This window comes from Neomonachus schauinslandi, chromosome 16 (assembly GCF_002201575.2).
Source record: "Neomonachus schauinslandi chromosome 16, ASM220157v2, whole genome shotgun sequence".
NCBI lineage: Eukaryota > Metazoa > Chordata > Mammalia > Carnivora > Phocidae > Neomonachus > Neomonachus schauinslandi.
In genome coordinates, this window is record NC_058418.1 from 38,098,753 (window position 1) to 38,114,260 (window position 15,508).

Genomic DNA, 15,508 nt, shown 5'->3' on the forward strand with positions numbered 1-15,508 from the left:
ATCTCCCCCTCCAATTTCCCCCACTTCATTCTTCCCCTCCTGCTATCTTCTTCTTCTTCTTTTTTTTTTTTTTAACATATAATGTATTATTTGTTTCAGAGGTACAGATCTGTGATTCAACAGTCTTGCACAATTCACAGCGTTCACCGTAGCACATACACTCCCCAATGTCTATGTTTTCTTTCTCACTGACTTCCTAGCCGCAATGTACTGATTTGTTTCCTAAAACATGACCTATTCACTTTCACCTTAAAGGCTGTGCAAACTCCTTTCTGCCTCCCTCATCTTTGCTTGACATCTGGTTATCCATTTAGTGTCTGTACAAATGTTTCTTTTTTATTCCTCCTAAAATAACTAGGATATTTTGTTCAGCTATAAATTTCTAGGGTACACTGTCCTTTTGTTTTGAAAATTTTTATCATATTTTATTATTAACCCTTGTTAAATTTTCTGTCTTTCCTACTTGTCTGCAAGTTGTAGCATGGCAGACTTTGTGTTTATCACACTTGCTGCTAAATTCCCAGAAAACAACATGGTAAAAATAGTTCCTGTTGAATGAATGAATATCACAAATATATAGTTCACACCCCTCCTTGGAAATTGCTCATTTCCATGTGGACAGTTGTCAAGAACTCCTGAGCCAAATAGTAGAAAACAGTATTTGTAAGTGTGAAAATATGGGCTTTTAATATTATTTAAATACTGGTTTTATCACTTACAAACTTTTTAACCATAAGCAAATCATTTAATTTCTTTCTTCATCTGAAAAAAAATAGGTTTGAAAAATAACCTTACTGGATTGTTCTGAGCATTAAGTTAAGATAATGCATCTAGGGGCACCTGGGTGGCTCAGTCGGTCAAGCGGCTGCCCTTGGCTCAGGTCGTGATCCTGCCCCGCATCGGGCTCCCTGCTCAGCCGGGAGCCTGCTCCTCCCTCTCCCTCTGCCTGCCTCTCTGCCTACTTGTTCTCTCTCTCTGTCAAATAAATAAATAGAATCTTAAAAAAAAAAAAAAAAAGATAATGCATCTAAAGACATTACTCCAGGGCCTGGCATAGAGCAAACTATTGTTACATGTCAGCAATTATTAATATTTTGGAGGATATAATGTTATCAATTGGGGGGGTGCAAAAAATAACCTTGCATTTCATCCAAACGTGTTTATAGAATTCTACAGTTATTTCCCTTTTGTTTCCCATTGCCTTAATCATTTATAGGAACAATTCAATTATTGTTTCTAGTCAAGGTAACTTATCTTTGTGCTTTTAAAATTCCAAATTAAGCTTGTTTAAGCAGTGAGGGAGGAAGTGATAGTCTTTTCTGCTCTTGACAGAACTTGACATACGGCAGGCCTGATTAATCAACTAACAGTATTAACTTCTTATTTGTGTTGAACACACTGCAAAATTTTCATGTTTAAGGTTCTGCAGACTTTGAGATGATTATCAAGGCTGCCAGGGATTTTCAAGGTATAGGGCCAAGTATGTATATATATATGTATATATATACATATATATATGTATATATATGTATATATATATGTATAATTATATAATACACATATATGCATGTGTGTATATATACATGCACACACATATACACACACATAAATATGTGGTAACCACGAGGTTGCTCAATTTGTGCATGAGATCAGCTGCTTTATGTTCACAGGTGTATTCTTTATCCCAAAGAAGTGTTTCCATTTCTTTGAAAAACACAGAACAATCTAAAATCTGTACGTACTTTGCCATTTCTCCCATTTGTCACCATCCTAGTACAACATAAGATGAATTATTTCCTGAATATCTACATCTAACCATCACCCTAAATTTCTACTCCTCCACCACACTCCACTTTCCTACTGATTATCTGATCAAAATGCAAATCCCAGTATTCCACTCCAATGTGCAAACCTATTCAATATCTTCCCATTGCTCTTTAGGTAAATCCTCAACTTCTTAACACCGTCTGTTAATCTTTTCATTGTCTCTCATGGACTCCTAGAACTTTAGTTCTACCAACCCACCGGTCCCTGTCCTTTACTTCTGATACCATGCATAGACATCTTGCTTGCCTCAGCAGCTTTTACCAACATCTTTTCTCTGACACGCTTCTTTGTAAAGGACGACCCACCTTTGTCTAGTTAACTCCTCCTCATCTTTTGGGTGCCAGATGAAATGCTGCTTTCTCAGGGGAACCTTTTGCAAATCCTCATTATATGACTGATTAACTTATGTGTTATCACAGAACAACATACTTTTACTTCATCACACTTATCTTAGTAATTATACACTGACTTGTATGCTTGAGAATATCACCTGCCAGGAATTCAGGGACTTGTTTTTCATTATATTCCCACCTTCTACTCAACACCTGGGATATAGACTAAAATAACTGTGGAAAGGGTATGAAGGTAAAGCATCATGGGGGGGGGGGAGGAGCAAGATGGCAGAGGAGTAGGAGACCTAAATTTTGTCTGGTCCCAGGAATTCAGCTATATAGGGATCAAACCATTCTGAACACCTACGAACTCAACAGGAGATTGAAGAAAAGAATAGCAGCAACTCTGTGAAGAGAAAAGCGACCACTTTCTTAAAGGTAGGACATGCAGAGAAGTGAATTGGAGGCGATATTTGGGAAGATAGATGGCGGGGGGAGGGAGCCTCCGTCAGCCAGCTACCAGCAAGTGATAGAGAGTGGAGCAAAAAATTGGAACTTTTAGAAGTCTGCTCCACTGAGGAAGGTCACTCCAGTGGCTAAGCAAGGGTGGAACCCTTGCTGGGACAGTGTAGTCTCAGGACCCTCGGGGTCACAGAAAGACCAGGGATGCCTGAGTGCGGCAGAGCTCCGAGTAATCGCAGCGGGAAAGCCGCTGCAGAGACGGAGGCGAGGAATGGGCTCTCAGCTCAGGGTTGCCATAAACTGTGATCCACCACACAGTCAGGCCACTGCTCTTCCAGCAGGGACCCAACAAGTGGCAGATCCGGGGAGACTCCCCTTCCTCCCCAGGGAGGAGCGGCATGGGAGTGCACTGTAGGGATCTGCTGGGTTTGGAGACTCGAAATGAGGTCGGGTGCAAGAGACAGAAATGCTCAATCACAGGCTGGATGAGCACAGAGTGCGGCTGGAGACCGGGGAGATGGGAGTGACTGACTGCTTTTCTCTGGGGGCTCACTGAGGAGTGGGGCCCCAAGTTCTTGGCTCCTCCAGGTGGAGATTGGGAGGCCACCATTTTCACTCTTGTCCTCCAAAGCTGTAGGGAAAGCTTGCAGGGAACAAAAGCTCCCAAAAGCAAACCCCAGCAGATGACTTAGCCGCCGGCAAGGGTGGGGCAATTCCACCTGAGGCAAAGACATTTGAGAACCATGGCAATAGACCCCTGCCCCAGAAGATCAGCAAGAACAGCCAGCCAAGACCAAGTTTACCAATAAATGAGAAAGGCAGAACGCCAGCACTAGGGGAATACAGCACATAGAATTCATGGCTTTTTTCCCCCCGATTCTTTAGTCATTCAAAGTGAATTTTTTTAATTTTCTTTTTTTTAATTTTTAATTTTCCCTTTTTCAACCAACATCTTATCAATCCCTTTTTTAAAAATCTTTTTTATTTTTCATTTTTAGAGACATATTCTATCCTTTCATGGTAGTTACCCTTATTTTTGGTATATATACATATATATATAAGTTGTTCTCTCTTTAAAATTTTGAGATACAGTTTCTTCTAACAGATCAAAATATACCCTAAATCTCTAGTGTATGGCTTTGTTCTAGTCTCCTCCTGATCACATTCTCTCCCCTCCTTTTTTTTTTTTAATTCCTCTTCTTTCTTTTTTCAACCAACTTCTTTTTTTTTTTTTTAAAGATTTTATTTATTTATTTGACAGAGACAGAGATAGCGAGAGCAGGAACACAAGCAGCGGGAGTGGGAGAGGGAGAAGCAGGCTTCCCCCCTGAGGAGGGAGCCCGATGTGGGACTCGATCCCAGGACCCTGGGATCATGACCTGAGCCGAAGGCAGACGCTTAACGACTGAGCCACCCAGGCGCCCTCAACCAACTTCTTATCAATTCCTTTTATAAAATATTTTATAATTTTCATCTTTACAGTATTGATCCATCCTCTCATCGTATTTACCCTTATTTTTGTACATATATAAGTTTTTCCTTCTTTAAAACTTTGGGAGGCGCTTTCTTCTAACAGACCAAAATACACCCAAAATCTAGTGTGTGGCACTGATCTATGCACCAGCCTAATCATATTTGATCATATTCTTTTTTTTTTTTATCTTTTTCTTTTTTCTTTCTTTCCCTTTCTTTTCCCCCGGCTTCAGGTCTCTTCTGATTTGTTTAGTGTATATTTCTCTGGGGTCATTGTTACCCTGTTAGCATTTTGTTCTCTCATTCATCTGTTGTCCTCTGGACAAAATGACAAGATGGAAAAAATCACCTCAACAAAAAGAACAAGAGGCAGTACCAACTGCCAGGGACCTAATCAATACAGACATTAGTAAGATGTTGGAAGTAGAGTTCAGAATGACGATTTTAAAGATACTAGCTGGGCTTGAAAAAAGCATGGAAGATATTTGAGAAACCCTCTCTGGAGAAATAAAAGAACTAAAATCTAACCAAGTTGAAATCAAAAAGGCTATTAATGAGGTGCAATAAAAAATGGAGGCTCTAACTGCTAGGATAAATGAGGCAGAAGAGAGAATTAGTGATATGGAAGACCAAGTGATGGAAAACAAAGAAGCTAAGAAAAAGAGAGATAAACAACTACTGGATCATGAGGGCAGAATTTGAGAGATAAGTGATACCATAAGACGAAACAACATTAGAATAATTGGGATCCCAGAAGAAGAAGAAACAGAGAGAGGGGCAGAAGGTATATTGGAGCAAATTATAGCAGAGAACTTCCCTAATTTGGGGAAGGAAACAGGCGTCAAAATCCAGGAGGCACAGAGAACCCCTCTCAAAACCAATAAAAACAGGTCAACACCCCGACATCTAATAGTAAAACTTACGAGTCTCAGGACAAAGAGAAAATCCTGAAAGCAGCTCGGGAAAAGAGATCTGTAACCTACAATGGTAGAAACTAATTAGATTGGCAACAGACCTATCCACAGAGACCTGGCAGGCCAGAAAGGACTGGCAGGATACATTCAGAGCACTAAATGAGAAAAATATGCAGCCAAGAATACTATATCCAGCTAGGCTGTCATTGAAAATAGAAGGAGCAAAAAAAAAGCTTCCAGGACAAACAAAAACTAAAGGAATTTGCAAACACGAAACCAGCCCTACAAGACATATTGAAAGGGGTCTTCTAAGCCAAGAGAGGGCCTAAAAGTAACACAGACCAGAAAGGAACACAGACAATATACAGTAACAGTCACCTTACAGGCAATACAATGGCACTAAATTTGTATCTTTCAATAGTTACCCTGAATGTAAATGGTCTGAATGCCCCAATCAAAAGACACAGGCTATCAGATTGGATAAAAGAACAAGACCCATCGATATGCTGTCTGCAAGAGACTCATTTTAGACCCAAAGACACCTCCAGATTGAAAGTGGGGGGGGGGGGAACCATTTACCATGCTAATGGACACCAAAAGAAAGCTGGGGTGGCAATCCTTCTATCAGACAAATTAGATTTTAAACCAAATAGTATAATAAGAGATAAGGACACTATATCATACTTTAAGGGTCTATCCAACAAGAAGATCTAACAATTGTAAATATCTATGCCCCTAACATGGGAGTAGCCAATTATATAAGCCAATTAATAACAAAAGCAAAGAAACACATCGGAACAATACAATAATAGTAGGGGACTTTAACACACCCCTCACTAAAATGGACAGATCATCTAAGCAAAAGATCAAGAAGGAAATAAAGACTTTAAATGACACACGAGACCAAATGGACTTCACAGATATATTCAGAACATTCCATCACAAAGCAACAGAATACACATTCTTGTCTAGTGTCCATGGAACATTCTCCAGAATCGAACACATCCTAGGTCATAAATCAGGTCTTAACCGGTACAAAAAGAATGGGGTCATTCCCTGCATATTTTCAGACCAGAATGCTTTGAAACTAGAACTCAATCACAAGAGGAAAGTAGGAAAGAACTCAAATACATGGAGACTAAAGAGCATCCTACTAAAGAATGAATGGGTCAACCGGGAAATTAAAGAAAAATTTTAAAAATTCATGGGAACTAATGAAAATGAAAACACAAGTGTTCAAAATCTTTGGGATGCAGCAAAGGCAGTCCTAAGAGGAAAGTATATAGCAATACAAGCCTTTCTCAAGAAACAAGAAAGATCTCAACTACACAACCTAACCCTACACCTAAAGGAGCTGGAGAAAGAACAGTAAATAAAGCCTAAACCCAGCAGGAGAAGAGAAATCATAAAGATAAGAGCAGAAATCAATGAAATAGAAAGCAAAAGAACAGTAGAACAGATCAACGAAACTAGGAGCTGGTTCTTTGAAAGAATTAACAAGGGCGCCTGGGTGGCTCAGTTGGTTAAGCGACTGCCTTCGGCTCAGGTCATGATCCTGGAGTCCCGGGATCGAGTCCCGCATTGGGCTCCCTGCTCGGCAGGGAGTCTGCTTCTCCCTCTGACCCTCCTCCCTCTCATGCTCTCTGTCTCTCATTCTCTCTCTCTCAAATAAATAAATAAAATCTTAAAAAAAAAAAAAAGAATTAACAAGATTGATAAACCCCTGGCCAGACTTATCAAAAAGAAAAGAGAAACGACCTAAATCAATAAAATCATGAATGAAAGAGGAGAGATCACAACCAACACCAAAGAAATACAAACAATTATAAAAACATATTATGAGCAACTCTAAGCCAGCAAATTAGATAATCTGGAAGAAATGGATAAATTTCTAAAGAAGTATAAACTATCAAAACCGAACTAGGAAGAAATAGAAAACCTGAACAGACCTATAACCACTACGGAAATTGAAGCAGTCATCAAAAATCTCCCAACAAACAAAAGCCCAGGGCCAGATGGCTTCCCAGGGGAATTCTACCAAACATTTCAAGAAGAATACATACCTATTCTTCTGAAAATATTCCAAAAAATAGAAATGGAAGGAAAACTTCCAAACTCATTTTATGAGGCCACCATTACCTGGATCTCCAAACCAGACAAAGATCCCATCAAAAAGGAGAATTATAGACCAATATCCTTGATGAACATGGATGCAAAAATTCTCACCAAAATACTAGCCAATAGGATCCAACAGTACATTAAAAGGATTATTCACCATGACCAAGTGGGATTTAACCCTGGGCTGTGAGGTTGGTTCAATATCTGCAAATCAATCAATGTGATACAATACATTAATAATAGAAAGAACAAGAATCATATGATCCTCTCAATAGATGCAGAAAAAGCATTTGACAAAGTACAGCATCCTTTCTTGATCAAAACTCTTCAGAGTACAGGGATAGAGGGTACATACCTCAATACCATAAAAGCCATCTATGAAAAAGCCACAGTGAATATCATTCTCAACGGGGAAAAACTGAGAGCTTTCCCCCTAAGGTCAGGAACACAGCAGGGATGTCCACTATCACCACCGCTATTCAACACAGTATTAGAAGTCCTAGCCACAGCAATCAGACAACAAAAAGAAATAAAAGGCATCCGAATCAGCAAAGAAGAAGTCAAACTCTCACTCTGCAGATAATATGATACTTTATGTGGAAAACCCAGAGAACTCCACCCCAAAACTGCTAGAACTCATACAGGAATTCAGTAAAGTGGCAGGATATAAAATCTATGCACAGAAATCAGTGGCATTCCTATATACCAACAATAAGACAGAAGAAAGAGAAATTAAGGGGTCCATCCCATTTACAATTGCACCCAAAACCATAAGATGCCCAGGAATAAATCCAACCAAAGAGGCAAAGAATCTGTACTCAGAAAACTATAAAATACTCAGGAAAGAAATTGAGGAAGACACAAAGAAATGGAAAAACATTCCATGCTCATGGATTGGAAGAACAAATATTGTGAAGATGTCAATGCCACCTAGAGCAATCTATATATTTAATGCAATCCCCATCAAAATACCATCAACTTTATTCAAAAAAATGGAACAAATAATCCTAAAATTTGTATGGAACCAGAAAAGACCCCGCATAGCTAGAGGAATGTTGAAAAAGAAAAGCAAAGCTGGTGGCATCACAATTCTGGACTTCCAGCTGTATTACAAAGCTGTCATCATGAAGACAGTATGGTACTGCCACAAAAACAGACACATAGATCAATGGAACAGAATAGAGAGTCCAAAAATGGACGCTCAACTCTATGGTCAACTAATCTTCGACAAAGCAGGAAAGAATGTTCAATGGAAAAAAGACAGTCTCTTCAACAAATGGTGTTGGGAAAATTGAACAGCCACAGGCAGAAGAATGAAACTGGACCATATCCTTACACCACGCACAAAAATAGAGTCAAAATGGTTGAAAGACCTCAATGTGAGACAGGAGTCCATCAATATCCTAAAGGAGAACACAGGCAGCAATCTCTTTGACCTCAGCCGCAGCAACTTCTTCCTAGAAATATCGCCAAAGGCAAGGGAAGCAAGGGCAAAAATGAATTATTGGGACTTCATCAAGATAAAAAGCTTTTGCACAGCAAAAGGAACAATCAACAAAACCAAAAGACAACAGACAGAATGGGAGAAGATATTTGCAAATGACATAGCCGATAAAGGACTAGTATCAAAATCTATACAGAGCTTATCAAACTCAACACCCAAAGAACAAATGATCCAATCAAGAAATGGGCAGAAGATATGAACAGACATTTTTCCAAAGAAGACATCCAAATCGCCAACAGACACATGAAAAAGTACTCAACATCGCTCGGCATCAGGGAAATACAAATCAAAAACCTCAATGAGATACCACCTCACACCAGTCAGAATGGCTAAAATTAACAAGTCAGGAAATGACAGATGTTGGTGGGGATGCGGAGAAAGGGGAACCCTCCTACACTGTTGGTGGGAATGCAAGCTGGGGCAGCCACTCTGGAAAGCAGTATGGAGGTTCCTCAAAAAGTTGAAAATAGAGCTACCCTACGATCCAGCAATTGCACTGCTGGGTAATTACCCCAAAGATACAAATGTAGCGATCCGAAGGGGTACATGCACCCCGATGTTTATAGCAGCAATGTCCACAATAGCCAAACTGTGGAAAGAGCCAAGATGTCCATCGACAGATGAATGGATAAAGAAGATGTGGTATATATTTATATATATATACAATGGAATATTATGCAGCCAACAAAAGGAATGAAATCTTGCCATTTGCAATGACGTGGATGGAACTGGAGAGTGTTATGCTGAGCAAAATAAGTCAATCAGAGAAAAACATGTATCATATGACCTCACTGATACGAGGAATTCTTAATTTCAGGAAACAAACTGAGGGTTGCTGGAATGGGGGGTGGGAGGAATTGGGTGGCTGGGTGATATACATTGGGGTGGGTATGTGCTATGGTGAGTGCTGTGAATTGTGTAAGACTGTTGAATCACAGATCTGTACCTCTGAAACAAATAATACATTATAAGTTAAAAAAAAATAGAAGAAGAAGAAGAAGATAGCAGGAGGGGAAGAATGAAGGGGGAAATCAGAGGGGGAGATGAACCAAGAGAGACGATGGACTCTGAAAAACAAACTGAGGGTTCTAGAGAGGAGGGGGGTGGGAAGATGGGTTGGCCTGGTGATGGGTATTAAGGAGGGCATGTTCTGCATGGAGCACTGGGTGTTATACGCAAATAATGAATCATGGAACACTACAACAAAAACTAATGATGTAATGTATGGCAATTAACATAACATAATAATAATAAAAAATAAATTAAAAAAAAGAGTAAGAAGATAGCAGGAAGGGCAAAATGAAGGGGGGGAATCGGAGGGGGAGACGAACCATGAGAGACCATGGACTCTAAGAAACAAACTGAGGGTTCTAGAGGGGAGGGGGATGGGGGATGGGTTAGCCTGGTGATGGGTATTAAAGAGGACACGTACTGAAAGGAGCACTGGGTGTTATACGCAAACAATGAATCATGGAACACTACATCAAAAACTGATGATGTAATGTATGGTGATGAACATAATAAAATAAAATAAAATAAAATAAATCATTTTACTGAACACCTAAGTCAAAGAACCTTTCCCTCCTACAGCAAGTGTTACACCTCCCAGGATAAAGGAAGACCCCACTTTGTAAAATTTCACTATTATTTAGTAAACTACTCCTTAGATAGATACTACCCAAAATAAGTTACTTCCTTTCTTTTTAACTAAAAGAACAGGCAAATTGGCAAATAAAAAATCACAATATATGTTCATTGAAAAAAAAATGCCATAGACTATGTAGTAAATGCTTTCTGACAGCATACTCTAACCAGAAAGAATGGAAATAAAACAGTGTAACTCAAAAAAAAAAAAAAAAAAGCAGAAATAAAGCTTTGATGAATAGTTTTGATTGAATAGATTGAACAAATTAATAAGTAAATAAAGAATAAATAGCCATTTATACCTGCCAAAATAAAATTTACAGAATACCACGGATGTTTCAAACACCATGTTTTCAACACCATAGGCATAGTACCTTATTATATTAATTTCACAGTCAAGTGGGAAAATGTATACATTAACAAATTATTACTAGCGGGATTTCCAATCCAGGAATTGAATGTCCCACTATCTATAAAATCATCATTTACTGACACACAGTTAGTTCTACCTTAAATTCCCATTTATATGAAAAGATCTTTGATGTCATTAAGAGAAAATAGCACACTACTTACTTCGAAATAATAAACAAAAAAGAAGTCAAAGTTAGAAACTGGAAAATTAAGTATAGAAAAACAGACTTAGGGTAAATATATTTGCAATACAGTCTGAGGAAAAAAATATAAAATGAACCTTCAAATCACCCTCTCATCTCAGTTTGGAGGAAGAAAGATGAAATGTGTATGAACAATGCTAACAGGATTAGCTTATGAAAAGTTATCCAAGAATGACTAGAATATTTGATTGCTGGAGAAAGGATGAAAAAATGTCTATTCATCTACAGTAAGTTAACAGAGGGTACCATGTTTTCTTGTGTTTCTGGCCTTATGTCAAGATCTGATCAGTAAGAACAAACAAAAACACCAAAACCAAACAAAATCCCTCTAATGTGGATATTATGTGATAACAGAAAAACAAATGTGCAAATTCATTTTACTTAAACAAAAGGGAATGAGAATCAGAAATGTTTAGAGTAATCAAGAGACTTTAAATGAAAATTACCCAGAAAACTTAGTGATTTATTTTGCACAAAAAAGTTCCATTGTCTTTTAGCAACCCAGGTTCCTTATTTTGTTAACACAAATATTAAGAATTTTCATAGGTATTCTTAGATCTGTATGAATATATAATTCTTATGTTATTTTAAAGTTTTGACCAAAAATTATCAGTCATACATGGAAGCATTGTACTTCTGTATGTTTTTCTATTCATCTTTCAATCTACCTATGCTTTGTAAATGTATTGGTATATTCATTACATTGAATTTGGAAGTTTTATGTTGTTAATAACTATAGATTTCTAAATCTAAAAGGTGCACTTTTTAAAAAAGATTTTATTTATTTGAGCAGAAAGATACAGAGAGAGAGAGAGAGAGCATGAGCAGGGGGAGAGGCAGAGGGAAAGGGAGAAGCAGAGCGGACAGCCCAAAGCGGGGCTCGATCCCAAGACCTGGAGATCATGACCTGAACTGAAGGAAGACGCTTAACCATCTGAGCTACCCAGGTGCCCAGTGCACTTTTTTTTTTTTTTAAATCATTTCCAGGATGTTGCATTAGTTATATCTTCAAATATAGAAATAAATATTACAGCAAGCAAAATGAAGACAATTATTTGTTTCAAAGAAACATAGTTCCTAAACAATAAATACTGATCTTTATTTTACTTGAAACCCATGTCTCTTAGTCTAGTTGTCTTGAGGTTTACATAAAGTCTATAGTTTGCCCACGTAATACCACACTAGCATAGAATCAGTAGTTGTTTGTTGGGCTTTTTGTTTTGTTTTGGCTTGTTTCTTTTATTATTATTATTATTTGCTTTTCCCTGTATATTAAGAATGTTTTGTTGGATCTTGGTTAAAATCAGGATTGTTCTAGGTCAATGAAACAGATTGCTGCCACTTGTAGAGCAGCATGGGTAAAAGAAAGTAGGATCCATATTCAAAAAGATCTGGGTCAACAGCCTGGTTCCAGGACCTGTTTCATTCCAGTAACCTTGAGCATATTATCATTTCCTGACCTCACTCCATCTACTAGTAGAGTTTAGATAATAGGGGCTCCTGGGTGGCTCCGTTGGTTAAGCCTCAGGCTCTAGATTTCAGCTCAGGTCATGATCTCGAGACACACGGCTTGATCTCAGGCTACATGCTTAGTGGGAAGCCTGCTTGAGATTCTCTCTGTCCCCTTCTGCCCCTCCCATCACACTTGTGTGTACTCTCTCTCTGATAAATAAATCTTAAAAAAGAAAAAGTTCAGATAATACATATTCCATGGAAGTTTTCCAAAAACGTTGGTACAAATTATGATGCCTGACATAAGAAAATACTGAATATTTGTTCCATACCAAGGAAATTCTGTATAGTAAAAAGTTCCTGAATATATCCATTAATCTCTAAATGTTTTGCCAAATGTTTTCTAGAGTGCACAGGTTTGCTTCAGGTTGTTTTTATGCTGCAAGTGTGTTTTGCTCACTTTGATTGCAATTGATAAACATATTCTGAGTTCTGCAAATGTCCACTTTGTAACTGAGTACCATCTCCAGAATTCAGTGTCTATAACTGCATTTGGATTTACAATCGCATTAATATCAATGGTACTACTTGGTTAATGAACAAAGAGCAGAAGTAAGCTTAATGAATAGGTGACAATCACGCCAAGTAAAGCCAGAACCAGTGCATAGTGAACTGAATCAAATAAAGGTTTCTTCGTTATTTCTAAAGAGGAAATTTCAAGAAGCACTGTCTTTTTTTTTTTTAAGATTTTATTTATTGATTTGTCAGAGAGAGAGAGAACAGCAGGCAGAGGGAGAAGCAGGTTCGCCGCTGAGCAGGAAACCCAATGTGGGACTCGACCCCAGGACCCTGGGATCATGACCTGCGCCGAAGGCAGATGCTTAACTGACTGAGCCACTCAGGCGTCCCAAGAAGCAATAAGTCTTAACATGGCACACACAGTAATACATGCTATACAAATCCAAAAAGAACTCTATACTTAGCAGTTAATGCTATTTCCACATTCTGAACAATAATTTATTCCAGCAAATTATAAACTTTTTTTTTTCAGTTTGAATTGTGTTGGACACATAGAGATCTTTCCAATTGTTTTAGTATCTTATGCATGATTTTTGGTTTTGTAATTTTATGCAAGCTAACTAGTTTATGTGAATGCATATCTTAACCATATGGAAATAATGATAGACCACATTTTTTTTTTTTGCCTTTGATAAAGGTTCACAAATTGAGAAATATTATTGCAGTAGAAAAAAAGAGTTACTGCTCTGAAATTCAGAATTCAAAATTAAGTGTCAACCTCTCCAGTTTCTGTGAAAGTTTTGGCATTAGCTTAACCTCACTGAATTTCAGTTGGCTTCCTAATAAAATAAGTGTAATTAAATTAATGCTGCCTCCTATACAAGGTGTTTAAGAGAATAAAATGAAATCAAAGATGTTAGTGTGCCTTGTAATCCATAAAGTACTGTGTTAATGTAAGGGATTATTCATTCCATCATTATTAATAAACACTTGAACGTACTATATCACAACATTTTATAAGGTATCTTCAAAAGAAAATATCTAATGCTTCAGAATGCAAGTGAGTTAATGAATTCACTGTCCCTTTCATGATTTGTCTTACACAAAACCCATATTTTTAGCCGCAAACAAAATTCTGCATTTTGGGTCTTTGCATGAAATTGGTAGATAAAGGAAAAAGTATAGGTTGGAGAAATGCATTGATAGAGTTTTGCTGTAGACAAAAGTTTGGGCTCTGCTGGGGACCTTCAGAGACTTACTTAAATTCTCTCTGGTTTTTTAGTTATATCACATGTAGGACATAGTCTGCCCCATTAGTATCTTCTGCAGGGCTGCTGAAAAAAATATAACCTGTGTAATCACTGATATAAAATACCTATAATTTATATGTTCTAAGATAAAGTACAGAACAAATATTTAAAATAAATGAAAAAACAGATATATCAACAGCATCTAAAAAAAGTGACACTACAGATTTAATTTTTTATCTAGATTAATGCCTACTGATTTCCTAAAGAATTTCTGGCTGTTACAGAAAAATACACAACAGGATAATATTCAAATAGGAGCAGAAATAGAGTATCAAGTTCAAGAAAAAATAAGGATGCAAATTTTATCAGATAGTATTTCCCAGTTGCTTCAAACATATAATTACCATGTTAACATCTGAATAATGATGTTATTGGTGAATACATGATGATGTAATCATTACTGGGCATTTAACTTTCAAAAATTTTATATGGGGGGTGTGTGGGTTGCTCTGTTGGTTAATCAGGTGCCTTCTGCTCAGGTCATGATGTCAAGGTCCTGGGATCAGCCTTGTGGCAGGCAGAGTCTGCTTCTCCTTCTCCCTCTGTCCTTCTCCCCTACTGCTTGTGCACACGTGTGTTCTAAGTAAATAAAGAAAATCTTTAAAAAAATTATATGGTAAATGTGCCATATGTGTTTGTGTGTATAGATTTTTTTGGGGGGGTCTACCATTGACCAAAACATGTAATTTATATTTGAGCCTTTCTGATATGAACCTCCACAATGCCTTCCAAAAGGTTTTATGCATATATTAATTTATTCAAATAACAATCAATAATTGAGCATTATTTACCTCCAGTCACTATTTCAAGGGTTCAACCTATTTACAATGCCATCTAAAGCATACATATTTGGCTATTTTGATGCAAACTAGCCTATATTAGAAATTCATTAAATTCATTGGTTAAAAGTTCTCCATTTTTTTTAATGTTTTATTTATTTATTCATGAGAGTCAAATAGACAGAGAGAGAGAGGCAGAGGCAGAGGGAGAAGCAGGCTCCCCACCTAGCAGGGAGCCTGATGCGGGACTTGATCCCAGGACCCTGGGATCATGACCTGAGCCGAAGGCAGACGCTTAACCATCTGAGCCACCCAGGCGCCCCAAAAGTTCTGCATTTTTGTTTTCTATATCTTCTGTTAATTTATGTGCACTCTTCTTGTCTTTACTGTGAGAATAAAAACTGCTTGAGAGCAAAGTTCTTCTGAATTTTCAGTAACACTTGGTGCAATGTTTGGCCAATTGTAGTAGGTCCCAAAGACAGATTTGCTCTATAAACAGCAAAGGAAGGAAGGAAGGAAGGAAGGAAGGAAGGAAGGAAGGAAGGAAGGAAGGGAGGGAG